Source organism: Schistocerca nitens, chromosome 8 (assembly GCF_023898315.1).
Source record: "Schistocerca nitens isolate TAMUIC-IGC-003100 chromosome 8, iqSchNite1.1, whole genome shotgun sequence".
NCBI lineage: Eukaryota > Metazoa > Arthropoda > Insecta > Orthoptera > Acrididae > Schistocerca > Schistocerca nitens.
The window spans coordinates 57,067,914-57,088,682 of NC_064621.1; positions in this window are offsets into that span (position 1 = coordinate 57,067,914).

Genomic DNA, 20,769 nt, shown 5'->3' on the forward strand with positions numbered 1-20,769 from the left:
TCACAAGTAGCGGAAACCTCTTTGCCGACTTGACCGCTACGAGAGTTGGCAATGAAAGGTGGCTACAGGACCCTTTCAACACATATAGAGAAAGATACATGTCACATAGTAATTTGAAATCCTGCAGCCAGCACATGGGCTTATGTGGACTAGATGTACACATATGTGATGGGAAGTGCTCTCTAATAATACCTTCATTGAGTAATCCAGGAAAAAACAATAAACTATAAGGTTTGGAAAGACATGTGCTTACAACCATATTGAAAGGAGCACTTAGTAATTGACAGATATAGTAGACTGTCTAAAACTGCATTGACTTTAAGTGATACAGTGACGAGTCAAATACGCTCGCCTGGGAAGCCTTGTTCATGCCTGCATCTGCTTTGTGTGTTCGTACTGGGATTGATTCTCGCCATTTCTCCCAGAAAATCCGGTGATGGCCCGGTAAAATTATATTGCCTCCCAGATGGACATCTGCAGAACCATAGAGTGCAAAATTATTGTAAGTTATCAGTGTTAAATGGATAACACGTCAGAGAGATTAAATTATTGGAACAGTTATTGGAATACCTCTCGGGGAAGACCCCTATTTTGTAGCGTGTTTGTCTTAATTGGAGATGATGCCCGTGAAAAAATTATAGGAACACTTCACGGAAAAGAATTCGTCCTGTGAACAAAACATATCAGTCAACCCAGGGCCACTGGATAGCCATTACTGAGTAATGATTTATAGTGATAAGCTGCACAGTCCTGTGGAAAACAGTGCGCTTCGAGATTGCATCGGAGATTTGACAGTCACCTTGTCTTGGCATATGTCTTGTATTTGCATTCACGTTCCGTACCCTAGAGTGTATGCTGCTTCTTTCCAGCTCCATCAGCTGCAATTTCCACAGCAGATGGGAAGTTGGCGAAGCATGATGGGCTGCACTGGAAGAAGTGGCGAACTTGTACGGCTGGTGAGGTGTACAGGCACCTCTCATGGAGATATGAAGGTTGAGCAGCGTATTCTATGAATGACAGTGTTTAAAACAAATAAAAATCAAGTGCATTGATATTCATTCCTTCCTGCCTACTGCGCTAGATGGTTCAGTATGAAAATACAACGAGTGTTGCACTTTGACATATCGATAACATAGTAGTTCATAGCTGATAGTGGTGACAGTACAAATTATTTTTAAAATCTGTGGGCCGTATTAAATTTCCTTGAATTTCATGCCATTTTAAACGTATAATAACAATTTATGTTTAGCAGCAGTGTTACATGCCTCATTTCTACTTCAGGAATTGTAGACACAACATAAAACCATCTTTCCCACTGAGAATAGCGGAGAGGTGATAGTGCTGATATTTTCACTATGGTGTTCAGAACCCAAGTGGTGGCTAGAGGACTGGGTAAGTAGCTAATGCTGCTTTCCTGCCCTTTTTAAACCAACCAATTCTCCTACATCAAGTGGGGAAAGAGAGAGCGAAGGGTGAGGGGAGGAGGGGAACAGAGAGTGGATGAGAGATCTGGCAACAATTCAAAGTTATCTCGCATCCACAAAAGACCTGGTAACAATACAAATTGGCCTCGGTACGGTACTGTTCCCTTTCTACCCAGTTCCAACACTGCACCTGCGAACCACCGTCCCATAATTTATTGGTATTTCATGACCTGCATGTAGATATCTGATGCCACATACCTCATGTAGAATCGGTACTTTAGTGCTTTCCAAAGATGGACCATCACTCTTTTAATCAGCTGGTTGTAATTTTTAGGCTAGTTATATATCCATTGTAGTAGGGTAAGGGTCATCCACCGACTACACTTCCCTAACGTTGAACCTCCAGAAGAGCCTCAGGTAGCAGTGTTTGCGTATCATTTAGGTGGGGACATCAATGAGATTGACATTTTGAATAAAACCTGGAAGTACGCTGAAATAACGCGAGTGCTGGAGATAAACAAATAACCCGAGTTAGAGTTGCAGTCTGGTGAAAATTTTCATTTGTCAGTACACTTTTAATTGTGATTTCTATGAGTTTCATTAGTGTACACTGTCGAAAGTTCCTAGCCCGTTACATTTACGAGGCATGTCGCCTCGTATTTACTCATTTGTTTGTCGATACTTGACTGTCCTCTCCTTACGTGCTAAATAGGCTATCTCTCTGTGACCTCGATCGCATGTTGCTGTGAACTTCACCACAAGTTTTCCACATGTGGACTCATTCCTGGTTTCCGTGGATTTGGAGATACATAACTGTTGGTGCATGGTATTGAAAAGTAAGCGAGATTTTTCGTAACCATAACTGTTCGCGCGTGGTACTGAGAAGTAAGCGAGATTTTTCGTAACCATTCTAGCAAGCGACGTACTAATGTTTCTTGTGATCTTCAGTCTGAAGTGATCCATGTCTCTCTCCCAGGTACTCTATCCTGTGGAAGCTTCCTCATCTCAGCATTGCTGTTCCTGCCTACATCCATATGAATCTGCTTACTGTAGTCAAAATTTGGTCTCCCTTTACAATTTTTCCTCACCAACATTTTCCTCCATTACCAAAGTACCTACTACTGTTTACTAGAAATGGTATCACTCTTTGTCTTCGCCCTCAGAATTCGACTGGGTCTGAAGAATCGTCTTCCTTACTTGCACCGGCAGTGGTAATACACTAACTTGACTTTTGGGTGAGTTGCTATCAGATTACGGTTCTCGTCATTTTCATGTTTCACTCATGCCTCCTCTAACAAAGATCTCGAACGCAGGTTCTGATAGAGGCGTATTATTAGCTCGTTACAGAATAAGATAGAAAAAGGCTTTTAACTCTTTACACAACCATTGCGGTATTCCCACGAGCTGAAAAATGATGAGGAACTTAAATCAGTACCATGGAAGAAAGGAAAATCAGAGTTGGTCATCCATTCGACATGCCTTAGATTCCGTATGCATGCCCTCAGGTTTTAGCGCAGCGGCGGAGTGTCACACAGCTGAATGGGTACTGAAGTCTCTACACAGGTACATTCTTAAATTGCACAATGGAGATGTAGGGGTGGCATCGAGGATGTTGTGGAGTGGGAGGTCTTTGAGGGGACACCCTTTGATGCTTCGAATGATGTCCCAATTTCGTCATTTGGATTTGAATGGACCCTAGTGAGGAGAACAAAAACTGCAGTTGCTCTACACTTCAAAGGCGATAGTCTTTTGAACGAAAGTTCCTGAGAAAATTTAGAGGAACAGTGTTAGAAGCTGACTGCAGAATGATTCTACATTTCACGTCAGGTCCACGAAGAGGCATGTAGCAAGCAAGTAGACAGTATTTTTCCTCTACTCGGCTTGTGTGTGGAAGAGATAACGGAATCACTGGTAATAGTACAAGGTAACCTCTACCACGCTCTACCACGCACAGTACGGTGGCTTGCGGAACAGATATGTAGATACAGAAGGGGTCAATAATGGAGTATCAGTATCTTTTCACCAAGTGATAGGAATAGTGGCAAAACTGGTGTCAGTGCAACACCGTTAATCCACCTTACATGTTACATGTACCAGGTGATGAAAAAGTCAGTATAAATTTGAAAACTGAATAAATCACAGAATAATGTAGATAGAGAGGTACAAATTGACACACATGCTTGGAATGACATGGGGTTTTATGGAACCAAAAAAATACAAACGTTCAAAAAATTTCCGACAGATGGCGCTTCATCTGATTAGAATAGCAATAATTAGCATAACAAAGTAAGACAAAGCAAAGATGATGTTCTTTACAGGAAATGCTCAGTATGTCCACCATCATTTCTCAACAACAGCTGTAGTCGGGGAATAATGTTGTGAACAGCACTGCAAAGCATGTCCGGAGTGATGGTGAGGCATTGGCGTCGGATGTTGTCTTTCAGCATCCCAAGAGATGTCGGTCGATCACGATACACTTTCGACTTCAGGTAACCCCAAAGCCAATAACCCCAAAGCCAATAATCGCACGGACTAAGGTCTGGGGACCTGGGAGGGCAAGCATGACGAAAGTGGCGGCTGAGCACACGATCATCACCAAACGACGGGCGCAAGAGATCTTTCACGCGTCTAGCAACATGGGGTCGATCGCCATCCTGCATAAACATCGTATGTTCCAGCAGGTGTTTATCAGCCCGGCTGAGGATGATGCGACTCTGCAACATATCGGCGTACCTGTCACCCGTCACGGTAGCAGTTACTGATGTTCTGCTGTCCAGCGCCATCTGTCGGACATTTTGTGAACTATGTTTTTTTTTTTTTTTTTTCTAATAAAACCCCATGTCATTCCAAGCATGTGTGTCAATGTTTACCTCTCTATCTGCATTATTCCATGGTTTATTAAGTTTTCAAATTTAAACTGACTTTTTGATCACCCTGTACATAAATCATCTGGTAGACAGGGTCCGCGCGTGGTAGCTGAGTGGTCAGCGCGACAGAATGTCAATCCTAAGGGCCGCCGGCACGGTAACTCAGCATTTTTTCGGATGCTTCGACGCCTTGCTGTCGGAAGCGTCACCGAGCCCGTTAATGACATCTAAGGGCGCCACGCTTTTGCTCCGTTACAGATCGCAGAGGGTGGGCTTATCGGTAGTTGGGAGCTCCAATGTTAGGCGCGTAATGGGGCCCCTTAGGGATATGGCGGCTAAGGAGGGGAAGAAATCCAGTGTGCACTCCGTGTGCATTCCGGGTGGAGTCATTCCTGACGGAAAGGGTCGTTCCGGATGCCATGAAGAGCACAGGGTGCAGCCAGCTGCAGGTGGTGGCACATGTCGGCACTAATGACGTGTGTCGCTTTGGATCTGAGGAAATTCCCTCTGGATTCCAGCGGCTATCTGATTTCGTGAAGGCTGCCGGTCTTGCTTACGAGATGAAGGTAGAGCTCCCCATCTGCAGCATCGTCGACAGAACCGACTGCGGACTTTTGGTGCAGAGCCAGGTGGAGGGTCTGAATCAGCTCAGACGGTTTTGCTACCGTGTTGGCTGCAGATTCCTTGACTTGCGCCATAGGGTGGTGGGGTTTTGGGTTCCGCTGAATAGGTCAGGAGTTCACTACACTCAGGTGACGGCTACACGGGTAGCGGAGGTTGTGAAGCGTGGACTGGGCGGTTTTTTAGGTTAGAAGGCCTTGGGAAAGAACGGGGTGGGCTGCAATCTCAAAGGGTGCATGGCAAATACAGGACGTGCTTGGATCAAGGAACCGTCGGAATTGTAGTTGTAAATTGTTGTAGTTGTGCTGGGAAAGTCCCTGAGCTTCAAGCGCTAATGGAAAACACAGAAGCTGAAATCGTTACAGTGAAACGTCCCCTTTGAACAATTATACATGACTGTGCTTAAACTGACACACAATATTTTTAGCGTTGACTAACATTAACCTATACGTTTCACAAATCACTTACCTCACAAAAATCTTCGTTAGTCGAATTACTGCAATACAGCGAGCGCCACTGGAGCCAGCTAAATAAAAGATTCGAACTACTGAAGGCACAAACTACTGATAGGCACAGTTAGCAAAAGAAAGATTTTGATAGAGAACAAACAATGTATTTACCTTAATATTGTTCAAAAGTCATCAGTTCATGACATCCAGTCTTACAAATTTACTCTTTCTTAATGAGACACGTCCAGATCATCCGCTCTCAAAAATCCGCCATCTCACTTCCCCACATCCACCACCGCTGGCGGTTCACCTCCAACTGTGCAACGCTACGCGCTGTTTACATCCAGCTGCCCAACACTACAATAGCCAACAACAATGCAAACCAGCAACAGCGCAGTCAGTGATTTTCATATAGAGCGCTACATGGCGTTACCAATATTAAAACCTAAACAGCCTACTTACAATAGGTACAGAAAGCTGGCTAAAGCCTGAAATAAGTTCTGCAGAAATTTTTAAGAAGTCTCAGACGGTGTTCAGGAAAGATAGATTAGGCAGAATTGGTGGTGGAGTGTTTGTCTCTGTCAGTAGTGGTTTATCTTGTAGTGAAGTCAAAGTAGATACTCCGTGCGAATTGGTATGTCTGGAGGATATACTTAACAGCCGAACTAAGTTAATAAATGGCTCCTTCTACCGATCCCCATACTCCGATGATATAGTTGCTGAACAGTTCAGAGAAAATTTGAGTCTCGTAACAAATAAATACCCCACTCATACAGTTATAGTTGGTGGGGACTTCAACCATCCCTCCATTTGTTGGCAAAAATACTTGTTCAAAACTGGAGGTAGGCAGAAAACATCTTCCGAGATTGTCCTAAATGCTTTCTACGAAAATTATTTCGAGCAGTTAGTCCACGAACCCACGCGAATTGTAAATGGTTGTGAAAACACACTTGACCTCTTAGCCACAAACAATCCAGAGCTAATAGAGAGCATCATGACTGATACAGGGATTAGTGATTGTTGTGGTTGGCTGGAGAGCCAACAACGTGTTACTAGAGGAGGCCGAAATGCACGCGTTTTAGCTCACGCAGGCTGGCGTGAGGTCTGGAACAGGACAAGGAAATCAGAATTTAGAAAAAACGGACGTAGCTGGTGGAATACTTAACTTTAATCCATTAATGATGAACGTCACTCTTGACGGTACATGATTCACAATACTATCTGTTCAGAATACATTCTTGAAGTAATTATAGTAACTGAATATGTCGCCTTGCTACGTCGTAGAAAATGACTTAGTTGAGGGCTATGCTAAACTATCGTCTCTGCAAATGAGAGCGTATTTAGTGGACCATCGCTAGCAAAGTCGGCTGTACAACTGGGGTGAGTGCTAGGAAGTCTCTCTAGACCTGCCGTGTGGCGGCGCTCGGTCTGCAATCACTGATAGTGGCGACACGCGGGTCCGACGTATACTACCGGCCCGCGGCCGATTTAAAGGCTACCACCTAGCAAGTGTGGTGTCTGGCGGTGACACCACATTCCTCCCCAGCAAATCGGCGTACGGTTGTGGTATAAGGCTTCCGCCCGCCGTGGGGAGGACCCCATGTTCACGTATGCAGCGAGGTGGCGAGCCTAACAACAGGCGAGGCTGTGCCACCCGCGCCCTGCCATTCGGCCCGAGGGGAGCTAGGAAACGCCTGAAAACCTAGTCCAGGGTGCACGTCAACATGCGGTGTATGCGCCCGTAGAGAGACAGGAGGGGCCGTAGGGTCGACCTCCATCGCGTCGAGGTACCCGACGGGCGAAGACGACATCTGGTCCGGAGCGGGCAAGAGTTCCATGTCGGAGGACAGCTGGTCACGGGAAGCGATCGGCGGCGCGTGACCCAGGGAGGCACCCGGCGGCTGCAGCGACGCGTCCACTGCGGGCGTCGCCGGCGGGAGAACAGGCGGCGGCGGCGGTGGCGCGTCGCCATGGGGCAAAATGGAAGGCAGCGTCGGTAACATCTGGGGCTGAGGCGAGCCAGTAGATGGGCCCAAAGAGCGCTGACCGGACGGCTCCGTCGCTGAAAGCAGACGGGGAGCGGCACATCCCGTGCGACGACAGAGGCGCAGCTGATTGAGATGCCGACGCACCTCACCAGAGGCCCCCAAAACCAGATACATAGCGCGGCCGAGGCAGCGAAGAATGCGCCCTTCGAACCAACTACATGAACCTCGATAGTGGCGATAGTAGACAACGTCGCCTGGAGCAAAAGCAGGTGTCTGCCGCTGCGGCGGATGTAGCAAAGACCACAAGGTTCGATGATGACGACCGTGGAACAACTCAGCCAGCGAGCGACCATCTCGGGACTGAGAGTGATACGAGGACAAAAAGAGAAATAACGCGTCCTCCCGAGAATGCGTCTCTTTCAACTTCAACATCTGTGACTTGAAAGTCCGAGCCAATCGTTCAGCTGCACCGTTTGACTGTGGCGAAAACGGCGCGGACGTCAGATGTTGAATACCATTGCCCTTCCAGAATGACTGAAATTCTGCGGACATTAATTGTGGGCCATTGTCGGAAACAATAGTCTGTGGAAGACCTTCAATGCAAAAGATAGCAGATAACGCTTGGATGGTGGCAGATGACGTCGTGGAAGACATCCGGCCAACAAAAGGAAAATTACTGAATGGCTCTGGCTCTGAGCACTATGTGACTTAACATCTAAGGTCATCAGTTCCCTAGAACTTAGAACTACTTAAACCTAACTAACCTAAGGACATCACACACATCCATGCCCGAGGCAGGATTCGAACCTGCGACCGTAGCAGTCGCGCGGTTCCGGACTGAAGCGCCTTGAACCGCTCGGCCACAGTGGCCATTACTGAATGAATCTACCACAATCAACCATCGAGCATTCCAGAATGGACCAGCCAAATCGATGTGTAAGCGTTGCCAAGGGGAAGTGCCTTTTGGCCATGAAAAGAATTTCCGCGGTGGTGCAGATTGTTGTTCGGCACACACCATGCAAGAAGAGCACATAGTCGTAATCGCGGCATCGATTCCGAACCAGTGCTGACGAGCAAGTTGTTTCGTTCTCACTATACTCCAATGTCCTTGGTGGAGAAGCTGTAAGACAGAGGTCTGTAACGAACGTGGGGCTACGACACTGGACTGATCATTATCAGAACGCAACAGCAAAACACCACATCGTACAAAACGTCTCTCCTTGTGAACAAAAAATCGGCGAACAAACGGGTCCCCGATCCGTGACTTTGACAAGGGCCATTGCGTAGCAACAAAACGCAGAACGTTAGCAAGGACAGGGTCGGCAGCTGTGGCTGTAGCTACACGACGAAAATCAATCGGAAACGATTCGACCACGTCATCGGTTTCCGAATCAATGAACATGCAAGCAAGTTCAGAGGAATCGAATGCTCTATCCTCAGCACAGGCAAACGAGACAACGCATCGGCGTTTCCGTGCTTAGCAGTGGACCGATACAAGATATCATAGCGGTACTGCGAGAGGAAAATAGACCAGCGAAAGAATTTCTGCGCTGTAGGTGGAGGTACAGGCTTGTTCGGATGAAAAAGCGATGTCAAAGGTTTGTGGTCTGTGATGATGGTAAAGTGACGACCATACAAGAAATCATGAAACTTTGTAACACCAAATACGAGAGCCAATGCTTCTTTCTCGATCTGTGAATAATTTCTTTGCGCAGACGAGAGCAATTTGGACGCAAAGGCAAGAGGGCGATCGTGCGATCCATCTTTGTGCGCAAGCACAGCACCGATCCCGAAATCCGTTGCATCCACCATCAACAAAAGGGGCTTCTGGGGATCGAATGGCGTAAGGCAAGTATTGGAAAGCAACGCCGATTTCAACTGGCGAAAGGGGCGTTCGCATTCCCTCGTCCAGACGAACGGAACACCTTTACGGCGTAAGCGATGAAGCGGAGCTGAAATGAAAGAGGCATGTGGCACATATCTGTTATAGTAATTTATTTTTCCCAGCGCACTCTGTAGCTGCTTCAAATTCTGCGGCGAAGGCAAGTCTTGTATGGCACGAAGGTGCGTGGGACTGGGATGTATGCCTTGGGCATTGAGTACATGTCCCAGGTAAGGCAAATCACGAGCAAAAAACACACATTTGTCCTTCCGCAAGCGAAGACCATTTTGTCGCAAGACCTGAAATAATGTTCTGAGATTGGCCAAATGTTCTTCTTCCGTCTTTCCGGAGATCACAATATCGTCCAGATAATTTGCTGTAGTAGGGACCGACGCACAATCAGTTTGTAGATATTGCTGAAACAATGCAGGGGCGGATGCACACCCGAATGGCAGTCGTTTGAATTGATACAACCCAAGATGCGTGTTAACCACCAAAACCCACTGGGATTCTCCGTCCACCGGTATTTGCAAGTACGCATCTGCGAGGTCCAACTTCGAAAAATATTTACCCGGTCACAGTTTGTCAAAAAGATCTTCTGGGCAGGGTAAAGGAAAAGTTGCAATCACTAGTTGTGGATTCACTGTTGCCTTGAAGTCCACACAAAGTCTCAATTTTGCCGATGGTTTTGGCAAAATTACTAAGGGTGATGCGCAGAGAGAAGCCTGCACACGTTCAATTACACCTTGTGATTCCAAATCGTGTAATGTTTTTGCGACCTCATCATGCAATGCGTGGGAAACATTGCGCGCTCTGAAAAATTTCGGTTGTGCGTTTACTTTCAGTTCCAAATGTGCTTTATTGTTCTTAGCGTAACCGAGGCCCAGTGCAAAAATGTCTGCAAATTCTTCACATAGACGAGAAACACTGTCTGAAGGCACAGTCTGGTTCACTGATAGGACCTGATTTACTATAGACAAGTTAAACAACTGAAATAAATCGAAACCCAACAAGTTCACTGCAGAAGAAAAACGAAGGACGTAAAATGACACAAGTTTAGTTTGTCCTTTTTATGTTGCAAGAAGGCGTCCTAACACAGGGATACATTGACCTGAGTAACTAGTTAACTTAACATTTGCGGCACGCAACGGAGGTGTGCCCAGCAGTTTGTAAGTGTCTTGATTGATTAGTGAAACTGCAGCCCCGGTATCGAGCTGGAATGGTATCACTTTGCCGTTAATGTCCAAGTCCTCAAAAGGTTAATGTCCTGCTGACGACAAGAGCAACAGTCTCGTGCAACGTGAACTAACACTGGTACAAAATCACTTGCGACTTGACAGGAGTTTCGACGATGTCGACGCACACTATTTGTGGGACGAACACAGTCAGAGAGAGCGGCACTGGGCGGATTGGAATGAACTGCATGAATGTCCATGGGCAAAGTTTCGCGAGCCTGAGTATCCTTGGTTGGATTCCGAGTCCAGCGTGAAGCAAAGGGCCTGGAATGGTTTTGAGCTTCCGATCTGAGCTTTTTCTGGCAAACACTCTGAACATGTCCTTTTTTATTACAATAAAAGCAAATAGCTTGGCGTGACGGGCAATTCTCACGCGAATGTCTAGTAGCGCACCGCGGGCAGGATTTGAGCACTGCATTTGCTTGCCGGCGCGGCACACTAGGCTGAGAGCCTGGCGGCAGCAGCGCGGCAAGGAGCGAGGGCTGTTTACTGCTCTGTGCAGCTCGCCCGGCGGGCCGGTTAACCTGACACATGGCTGGTGAAGTTTCAAATGATTCCTGAGCAAAGTAAGTGTGTCCTGCCGATCCATTATGTCCATTACTTGTTCAAGGAAGGGATTGACTAGTTTCAAAATCTGTTTCCTTATATGAACATCAGAAACGTTCTGTGCAATTGCATCACGTACCATAGTATCTGAATAAGGGAGTCCACAATGACACTCAAAAGCACAATCCCTAGTAAGGCCTTGCAAGGTTGCAATCCACTCCCGATTAGTGTGACCTGCTGTACGTTTTGTACGAAAGAAGGTATACCGTTTCGCAACTACATTGACTGATTCTTTGAAATATGCATCTAATGCAGATAAAATTTCTTCGTAGGACAGAGTTGCTATGTCGCGTCGGGGAAATAATTTGACTATCACACGGTACGTGTTCACCCCGACTGATGATAACAAAAAAGGCTGCCGCACGTTACCTTGAGTTCTGTAGGTGGTGAGATGGAATCCAAATTGGCGTGACCACTCTGTCCAGCTTTCCAGTGCAGCATGAAAAGGTCGAAAAGTTGGTACAACTGCGTGTTGTGGCTGCATTAGCGGTGAAGCGGCGGCTGCCGCATTGTTTTGCATTGCACGTTGACCCTGGATGAGCTGTCCAAGGGCATCCAGTAAGGCCTGTGTCTGCTGATTCTGTAAGTGATGAAATTCGGACAGTACAACAGGAGATTGTGCCGAAGCCATTACACAAGTAAATCAGGGCAATACTGATAAGAACGCGGTTTTGCCTCGTCGCCAATGTTGTGGTTGGCAGGAGAGCCAACACCGTGTTACTAGAGGAGGCCGAAATGCACGCGTTTTAGCTCACGCAGGCTGGTGTGAGGTCAGGAACAGGACAAGGACATTAGTATTTAGAAAAAACGGACGTAGCTGGTGGAATACTTAACTTTAATCCATTAATGATGAACGTCGCTCTTGACGTACACATGATTCACGATATCAATAGTAACTGATTATGGCGACTTGATAGGTCATAGGAAAATGACGTAGCTGAAGGTTATGCTAAACTATCGTCTCGGCAAATGAGAGCGTATTCAGTCAGTGGACCATCGCTAGCAAAGTCGGCTGTACAACTGGGGCGAGTGCTAGGAAGTCTCTCTAGACCTGCCGTGTGGCGGCGCTCGGTCCGCAATCACTGATAGTGGCGACACGCGGGTCCGACGTATACTACCGGACCGCGGCCGATTTAAAGGCTACCACCTAGCAAGTGTCGTGTCTGGCGGTGACACCACAGTGATCACAAGGTCGTTGTAGCTAGGATCAATACCGTTTCTTCCAAATCCACCAGAAACAAACGCAAAATAATTTTATTTAAAAAAGCGGAGAAAGTGTCACTAGAAGCCTTCCTAAGAGAGTTCTGAACTAACTATGCAAATGTTGACTAGATGTGGCTCAAATTCAAAGATATAGTAGCAACAGCAATTGAGAGATTCATACCTCATAAATTGGTAAGAGATGGAACTGATCCCCCATGGTACACAAAACAGGTCCGAACGCTGTTGCAGAGGCAACGGAAAAAGCATGCGAAGTTCAGAAGAACGCGAAATCCCGAAGATTATCTAAAATTTACAGACTCGCGAAATTTGGTACGGACTTCAACGCGAGATGCCTTTAATAGGTTCCACAACGAAACATTGTCTCGAAATTTGGTAGAAAATCCGAAGAAATTCTGGTCATATGTAAAGTACACAAGCGGCAAGACGCTGGCAATACCTTCGCTGCGCAGTGCTGATGGTACTGTTACCGACGACTGTGCCGCTAAAGCGGAGTTATTGAACGCAGTTTTCCGAAATTCCTTCACCAGGGAAGACGAATGGAATATTCCAGAATTTGAAACACGAACAGCTGCTAGCACGAGTTTCTTAGAAGTAGATACCTTAGGGGTTGCAAAGCAACTCAAATCGCTTGATACGGGCAAGTCTTCAGGTCCAGATTGTATACCGATTAGGATCCTTTCAGATTACGCTGATACAATAGCTCCCTACTTAGCAATCATATACAACCGCTGGCTCACCGATAGATCTGTACCTACAGATTGGAAAAATGCGCAGGTCGCACCAGTGTTTAAGAAGGGTAGTAGGAGTAATTCATCGAACTACTGACCTATATCATTGACGTCGGTTTGCAGTAGGGTTTTGGAGCATATACTGTATTCAAACATTATGAATCACCTCGAAGGGAACGATCTATTGATACGTAATCAGCATGGTTTCAGGAAACATCGTTCTCGTGCAACGCAGCTAGCTCTTTATTCGCACAAAGTAATGGCCGCTATCGACAGGGGATCTCAAGTTGATTCCGTATTTCTAGATTTCCGGAAAGCTTTTGACACAGTTCCTCACAAGCGACTTCTAATCAACCTGCGGGCCTATGGGGTATCGTCTCAGTTGTGCGACTGGATTCGTGATTTGCTGTCAGGAAGGTCGCAGTTCGTAGTAATAGACGGCAAATCATCGAGTAAAACTGAGGTGATATCAGGTGTTCCCCACGGAAGCGTCCTGGGACCTCTGCTGTTCCTGATCTATATAAGTGACCTGGGTGACAATCTGAGCAGTTCTCTTAGGTTGTTCGCTGATGATGCTGTAATTTACCGTCTAGTAAGGTCATCCGAAGACCAGTATCAGTTGCAAAGCGATTTAGAAAAGATTGCTGTATGGTGTGGCAGGTGGCAGTTGACGCTAAATGACGAAAAGTGTGAGGTGATCCACATGAGTTGCAAAATAAATCAGTTGGAATTCGATTACTGGGTAAATAGTACAATTCTCAAGACTGTCAATTCAACTAAGTACCTGGGTGTTAAAATTACGAACAACTTCAGTTGGAAAGACCACATAGATAATATTGTGGGAAAGGCGAGCCAAAGGTTGCGTTTCATTGGCAGGACACTTAGAAGATGCAACAAGTCCACTAAAGAGACAGCTTAGACTACACTATTTCTCTCCTCTGTTAGAATATTGCTGCGCGGTGTGGGATCCTTACCAGGTGGGATTGACGGAGGACATCGAGAGGGTGCAAAAAAGGGCAGCTCGTTTTGTATTATCACGTAATTAGGGGAGAGAGTGTGGCAGATATGATACGCGAGTTGGTATGGAAGTCATTAAAGCAAAGACGTTTTTCGTCGCGGCGAGATCTATTTACGAAATTTCAGTCACCAACTTTCTCTTCCGAGTGCGAAAATATTTTGTTGAGCCCAGCCTACATAGGTAGGAATGATCATCAAAATAAAATAAGAGAAGACAGAGCTCGAACAGAAAGGTTTAGGTGTTCGTTTTTCCCTCGCGCTGTTCGGGAGTGGAATGGTAGAGAGATAGTTTGATTGTGGTTCGATGAACCCTCTTCCAAGCACTTAAATGTGAATTGCAGAGTAATCATGTAGATGTAGATGTAGAGGAAGGTTGTGCGCACCTTCGTGCCAAATTTAAAATTTCTGAGACAATTAGAGAGACAATTAGTGGGTCTCAGAGTTCTTTAATTACGTTGCGCGCAGATATAATGTTAAAACTGCTCGTGTTTTTTCTCGCACCAGGCAAATTGGGCGGACACAGAGTGCAGCTGGCGTCTCAGCGGGGAGCGTTCGATGCCGGAAGACGGATACTTCTGCAGGAAGCGACAGAAGGCGGGCCCGTTGTCGAGGCTCGGTTTACACGCGCACGGGTGGTAGTAATGTCTCACTTCGGGCCCCGCCGGCGCGCTCTCAATTGGCGCAGCGCAGGCCGCCGCCGGCCGCGTGTGCGTCCCACCTCCAGCCGCCGGCGGAGAACCGGTTCGCGGCGCCAGCTCCCAACTGCCAGCCCCCCAGCCCCGTCCGTGCCTCGCCCTCCTTTTTCGTTTTGCGGTCGTTGCAGACTCGTTCGGGCTTTCCATTGCGCTTTTCTTTCCTCCCGGCGTTCGGCTCCTAACAACTCGGACGATTTCGCAGAGGGAACTCAATACTGCCAAGCCTTTGCGGCGTGCATTGAGGGTGGACGTAGGCCGAAGTGACCAAAACTGTGAAAAAGAAAATTAATTAGGTCTTCATTTGCTACATGGTATTGAAATTTCAATGTCTGAGAGTTACGTTCCAATTCCACTTAGGAGCAAATAATTAACGAACGCTTGCACAGGGCCACGCCCCTTTGTTGTTCTGTATTTTATAACGATATTATTACGTAATGTGTATACATAAACATACAGTTATAAATATCCCCGTTCGTAGTCGATAATTATAACAATATGTTTACTTTTGTGCTGTAACATATAGCTATAATCAGCGATGGAAATATATTTGCGAACGCCGACCGTGTGCGGCTGTCTCCTGTTGGATCGTCTGATCCGTTGGAAGTAGCATTGCTGAGGAGAGTAAATGCCTATTCAAAATATAATAGTTTTGGATAGCTCACCATGAATTTCCTAAGGGACCGTAGTTTATCATGCATTTACCAGTAGAATATGGCGCGGAGAAAATATTTCGCCGCATGCAACTTTCCTCCGATCTCGACGAAAGAATTCGTGACTGTGAACTCTCTATTTGGCAGAAACATAAAGAAAATTAAATAACTTCATGAAAGAGTGAGACACAGATTCTATAATAAATAAATAGTCCATACACCAGTCTCATTTAACTCTGAATTTATGGCAATTAATAGACGAACTTACACTGGAATGAAGGATTTAACATGGATGCCGTTTTGACTGGTACTTCTCGTAATGAAAATAATTCCTTTGACGGTTTCACATACACTTCGCACAATAAATCTACTGCTATGCAGTATTGCACTTTTAGTATTGCGCTTTTACTTTACACTAAAATAATATTATTTTTAACAATAATAATACGGCGGCAAGACATGCGCGTCCGACACAATTTACAAGAGAAAAAGAGAAACTGGGTAACTGTTCATCGAGAATATCTCTTACATCAAAAGAACGTGTAGAAGTGTTCTTCTTCTGTCCGTTTTTCGCGCCGCGGTTTTCAAAGTCAGTAACGCAGAGCATCTCTGACGGCGCTTCGACGATAAACACGTTACGTAACAGGTCGTTCACCTTTTACATTCTCACAATATTATTTGCTAACTGTAGCTGTTGCCGAGCGACTGCTCGATTAGTGAATGATTTAAAATGATAAGGCAATCACATAATGTTACAATTTCCTAATATTTATTCCTGTAGTGTTTTATTCCAGTTTTATGCAGTCACAATGTGGGGGATATTTCCCTGCTTAGCAGATCCAAAACTTCTACAAAAGTGTGCACAGGGAAAAACTCGAAATACTAATCAAAGTTAACAACTCTCTGATAGGAAAACCATGCCTCAAGACAATGTTTCTTTTCCACATCTGCTTATGATGTTGCAGCACTGATACTGGTTTAGCTTTAACTGTGCTAATCTTGGCACATTACGGACTCTGCAGAGGCTAGGGTTTGACCCAGGAGCTTTCACACTTGAAACGTCCCCTTTGGAAAATTAATGAATTACTGTGCTGATAAACCTCTTACGTTATTTGATTTTGAAACAGCTGAGCAAAACTGAACGTACTCAGACATTCGCTAAGCTGACACACAATATTTTTTTTAGCGCAACGCAATCTGACTTTCAATAATCCCCACAAAAAAATGGCCCTGACTAACACTAACCTATACCTTTCACGAATCACTTACCTCACAAAAATCTTCGTTACTCGAACTACTGCAATACAGTGAGCGCCAATATTGCCAGCTAAATAAAAGATTCTAACTACGGAAGACACTAAATGACATCCAGTCTTACAAATTTATTCTTTCTGGCGGACACACGTCCATATCGTCCGCTCTTAAAATTCTGCCATCTCTCTCCCCACATCTACCAATGCTGGCGGCTCACCTCCAACTGCGCAACGCTACGCGCTGTTGACATCGAACTGCCCAACACTACAATGGCAAATATTCCAACAATGCAAACCAGCCACAGACTGCACACAGCACAGACAGTGATTTTCATACAGAGCGCTGCGTGGTGTTACCAACATAAAAACCTAAACAGCCTACTTTCACACTGTCGGTATTGAAGGAAATCGATAACAGGAGAACCGATGCAGCTGACAATATACTCAGTTTGAAAATCAGGGTAACCTAAGAGGAGCGAAGAAGAGACATTGAGGATGAACAGGAGAACGCATATGGTTTGCACTAATTGACCCTTATAAGGTAAGCCGGCCGCGGTGGTCTCGCGGTTCTAGGCGCGCAGTCCGGAACCGTGCGACTGCTACGGTCGCAGGTTCGAATCCTGCCTCGGGCATGGATGTGTGTGATGTCCTTAGGTTAGTTAGGTGTAAGTAGTTCTAAGTTCTAGGGGACTGATGACCACAGCAGTTGAGTCCTATAGCGCTCAGAGCCATTTGAACCGCCCGCATCTCGTGGTCGTGCGGTAGCGTTCTCGCTTCCCACGCCCGGGTTCCCGGGTTCGATTCCCGGCGGGGTCAGGGATTTTCTCTGCCTCGTGATGGCTGGGTGTTGTGTGCTGTCCTTAGGTTAGTTAGGTTTAAGTAGTTCTAAGTTCTAGGGGACTTATGACCACAGCAGTTGAGTCCCATAGTGCTCAGAGCCATTTGAACCATTTTTGAACCTTATACGGTAAGGCCTAATACAAACACCGACAAATCTTTTGTTGCGGTTTGCCACAACTTATATTCTGTCTACTTTATGTACGTTTTCCTCACAAATCACTGACATTATCCAGAAAAAAAACAGAACACTTCGCACGACTAGAGATAGGACGTTCATATCCACAGGACATGAACATTAGTATGTTCCGCAGAAATGATTAGCATTTCAGTCATCCAATTTTAGTACATGTCCCGTTGCCTGGTAGGTACAGGGTCTGCCATGGGCCCTGATAACTTCGTCCATGCCTGATGGTATCAACGCGTATGAATCGCGAATGGTGAGCTGTGGTATAGCCATCCATGCCGATTTCACCTGATTCCAAAGTTCATCTATGGTGGTTGGCATTGGGTCAGAGCGCTGCAGCCACCGTTACACCATATGCCACACATTTTCTATTGGCGACAAATCTGGTAATCTGGCTAACACGTGTTCGTACAGCAACGTGCGCTAGTACATTTTCTTGCTGAAAAATGGAGTCTGGGGTGTTGTGCAGAAACGGTATGGCTACAGGTAGCAGGATGTCATTCACGTAGGTCACACCGCTCGCAGTACCCTGGAGACGCAACAACTGTGATTTGTGTTTGTACCCAGCAGTACCCCACATCATATGGTCTTCAGTTTGCACGGTATGTCTTACGCCATTGCAGTCACTGTCATGCCGATCCCGCTACCTGCGGTGAACCAAAAAGCGGCCACCATTTTCAAAGAAAAATAACCGGTTTTCGTCCGGAAACACAATCTGATCCCATTCCTGCACCCAGTGACGCCGTTCCATACTCCGTTGCCGTCTAGCATGTTTCTGAAAATTCGTCGAAAGCAAGCGGAGAAGTGGACGACTCGCACGTTATCAGTGCCACAATCCTTGCGGACGGACTGTCACCTCTGGTAGTGCACGGCGTGTTAAACTGGTCCACTGTTGCGCCGGAACCGACTAAGACGCAGATCTGTCCCGCTGTGCCATTCCGATGCGATGCCGATCTCCTGGGGGGAGGGGGGGGGGGTCTGTCTGTATGATGCGACCGACCCATCTCGTCTTGTTCTACGGCCTTCCGGGAACCATTCTGCACACACCCGTTGCACTGCCGAAACACTTCGTTCCACGGGAGCATCAGTTTCCTGGATGGTTGCATGACACTCTCTCATGCCAATAATGAGCCGTCTTTCAAACTCACTGATTTGGCGGTTCGGTTCACACATAAGCCTGCGAGGCATCCTGCATGTCTTCTCTAGTCACACTGATCAATTACCTTCGTTTTTTAGCGACAATAAGAGCCGCAGGCATTTTTTAGCGGTAAGTGGCGTTGCACCGTGATGTAGATGTTGACCTTCAACCCGAGGGCCGACGTGTTTCAAGTGCCAATCATTTCTGCAGAACATACTAATGTACACGTCCTTTGCATGTGAATATTCTATCTCTAGTCGTTCAAGGTGTTCTGTTTCTTCTGAACATGAGTGTACTTAAATTTAACACGAAAGAGGAAAGCTCAAAGTTTGGCACCATTTTTTTCACAAAAATTGAGAAAGCTCTAAATATGTAGCGAAAGAAGTTATCCATATTCCGTTTCACAGATATTTGTAATAATGGTATATCAGAGTTTGTACATAAATACATTAATTTCGGTCCGGCAGATTCTTCAGAAAAGGAAGGTTTGTAATTACATTGCTGAAAAAATTTCTATTGTTTATAATTTAAAATATATATCTACAACAAGCCTGAAAACTTGTGAGTGTATCTATATAACATTCCTTATCAACTAGGCCCAATTGAGTTACATTGGCTTTAAAACTGGATTTCATGAGGTTTTTGCAAAGTATTGCGAATTGGCATACGTCGCCGCTTGAACATGATGAATCTTCTGTTCGGAGCCTCCAGGCTGACGATAATAGGAAGTGATTAGAAAAACTCTAGAAAATGTAGAACAGAGCGCACGTATACCCCGTATTACTCTCGTGTCCAACTTGCAAATATGACATGCTTGAAGAAATGTAACTATGTATGTGGTGAACTGATACTATAGATCTGTAAAAGTATCATACATTTTTTTTCCAGCTCCTGTCCACTATGTGAATGGATCATCTGACGTTTATAGGGTAGCCCATTATTTCAAAGGGTTGCGTGCACACGGTCCAGTGACATTGATGTGACCAGCGCATATGTTCGACGACAACGTGGAGCACCCACGCACAGGAGCAAGTGGTTGCACTAGCACTGGACGCATCAGGGAGACGCAGAAAACAGTGCAATCGTTGCAATGCGGGAACGGAGCGACTCATCTGACCTCCAAAAGGCATGATCCTTGCCTTTCAGGCCGAGGGTGGATGCATTCCCGAAATGACTAAGTTTGTAAACTGTCCTCGTGCCCCTGTGGTTAAAGCATACTCTCCAAATGTAAATGTGCGCTATAGAAAACTGATGCCGAGATGCCGGCCGAAGTGGCCGTGCGGTTAAAGGCGCTGCAGTCTGGAACCGCAAGACCGCTACGGTCGCAGGTTCGAATCCTGCCTCGGGCATGGATGTTTGTGATGTCTTTAGGTTAGTTAGGTTTAACTAGTTCTAAGTTCTAGGGGACTAATGACCTCAGCAGTTGAGTCCCATAGTGCTCAGAGCCATTTGATGCCGAGATAAATGTTAAGCAACACTGGCCATAGATGAGAGTGATGTACGACGGATGAGGAAATGTGTTTGGGCGAATAGACGTGCAACTGTTGAGCAACTGACAGTCCAAATGAACCAAGGGACTACCAACAGCGTCTCCTCAACGATCGTTCAGCGAACGTTGCTGCTGCGCATGGACTCCGCAGTACACTCTTGGTTCATGTGCTGGCTGCTGTTCACCGGAGACGAAGGCTGGAATTCGCACGCCAAAGCCTCAACTGAGTGGCGACAGGTGACCTTTTCAGGTGAATCGAGTGTTATAGTCCATCGGGCACCCTGCAATAACCGTCGGAGGTGGGAGCGTTATGGACTTGGAGATGTTTTCGTTGCATTTCTTTCCTGATCATGTCATTCTGAAACACACAATATAACAAAACAAGAATCTGTCCTTTAGGACCATCTGTGGGACCACCTCGATTGCGCTGTTCCCGCCATGGATCGTCAGTCGAGAAACCTGGCGCAGCTGCCCACGAT